The sequence below is a fragment of the Sinocyclocheilus rhinocerous genome, unplaced genomic scaffold (genome assembly GCF_001515625.1).
Source record: "Sinocyclocheilus rhinocerous isolate Xijiao unplaced genomic scaffold, SAMN03320098_v1.1 scaffold2366, whole genome shotgun sequence".
Lineage (NCBI taxonomy): Eukaryota > Metazoa > Chordata > Actinopteri > Cypriniformes > Cyprinidae > Sinocyclocheilus > Sinocyclocheilus rhinocerous.
In genome coordinates this window covers 11358-13265 of record NW_015640446.1, presented here as the reverse complement: position 1 = coordinate 13265, position 1908 = coordinate 11358, and positions in this window count along the sequence as shown.

Here is a 1908-nt window from a genome sequence, read left to right as displayed (position 1 = left end):
ACTTATGAACTTTAATATGCATTGTACAGAGGCAAGATGAATAGAAAAAATACCATCTAAACTTTTCTAAAGACAGTAAGTTCCCCTCAGACATGCATTCATATAAACTCCTACACCTAAATGAATCGCGATTTGTTTAGCATCTCAACCGATTTGAATCGTCACATATTTGAATCGATTTTCAACCGGCTCGCGGTTAATCGTTGCATCCCTAGACTGCTTTTTAATGTAGTTTATTTACATTTATTTGATATTATTTTACTGGTCAAACTACTGCCATGGTGAAAAACAAACAATGTAGCAATATACGAATGGCGGAAATGACAAATAATAACTTCATAATGCGAATATTAAAGCAGTGAGGAAAAAGCTAATAATTTTAAGGTGTTTGAGGGTGAATTCTGCCTCATCAATTATGAACGAGTTCCTAATTCATACATTACAAGGAAGTAAAGCATTAGTGAGGTGACAGGTATTTCAAGTAAATGCTTTGAAAGCAATTAACGCAAGGAGAGAACAAAAGAGTCCCACAATGTATACGCTATTAGTATTACAGTTTCTATTAAAATTAATAGTAAATGAAAATGACCACTTTCAACACACGGTGTTTGTTGCCCTTTAGTGGTCACCCGGCGCAAGTGCATTTGTACAAGGGGAAGATCATACAAGGTGGGTATTGCCATAACTATAATCTGGTAAATAAATACACTTTAAGTGTCTGATGGTTTTAAAGGAAGAGTCTTTATGTAAAAAAAAAAAATCAGTATTACAACGTACCATGATAATACTAGCTATTTGTATTCGTTGACGTATCTTGGTCTGACCTATAAATGCTGTGGCATGTCAGTAATCATAGACTACATATCAGTATTATGGCAGGCATTGCTTTCTTAACGTTAAGCTTAAAGTAACTACGTGTAATACAAAGGCAAACAATGCAAGGGCAACACACGACCAAAGAGAAGACGTTTGAAGACAAAGGCTTTTCACCGGTGGATTTGTCTGTACAGTAAGTACTACACTAACAAATGGTCCGTGAAATTCTCACGAAATTATGGAGTTATGGATTGTGCATCACTTGCTCATATGAAAATGCATAATACAGTATGATTGCACAAACCCATACACATACAACCACAATATATATATATATATACACACACACAGTGCACAGCATAAATGAGTACACCCCCTCTGAATAAATATGAAAGATGTATTTTCTTAATGATCACTAATATAATATAAATCATGGAAAGATGGCAAAATGTAAACATATTAAACATATACTTAATAAAAACAACAAAATATATGCCAATATTTTTTGTAAGATAAGTAAATTAGCCAATTTTGTTTAAATGAAGGAATGCAGAAATGAGTAGACCCTAGATTTAATTAAGAAAATGTGTAATACTCTAGTACTTAGTATGTCCTCCAGAACTTAAAGTATACTGCTCTGACACTTTTTGGCACTGAGTGTACAAGTTCATGACAAATTTTCACATCTGTCCTGTTTAACTCCTGGAGGACGACCTCCTTAAATGCTCTGATCTTTAATGGGGAGTGTTGCTTAGCTCGTCTCTACAGAACCCCCCACAGCTTGGTTAATTAATATTACTCAGTACTTATTTGTGTAATTACACTGTAACAATAGCACTAAAATAAAGTGTAACCGTGTTTTAAAAGTGAGAGTTGCATGTAGTTCTATACTTTGGCCACCAGATGGACTCATTACTTCCTAAATTGTTCAAAAAGCAAGATGCTCATCATCATGACACCTATAAATATAAACTAACACACCAAGACAGGCTGCATTAATTTCTAAAAAAACAATTTATTAAAGCACAAAATTTCAGAAACATAAATCACAACAGCAAATATTATATGCACTGTCACATTTTGTGTTGCTTT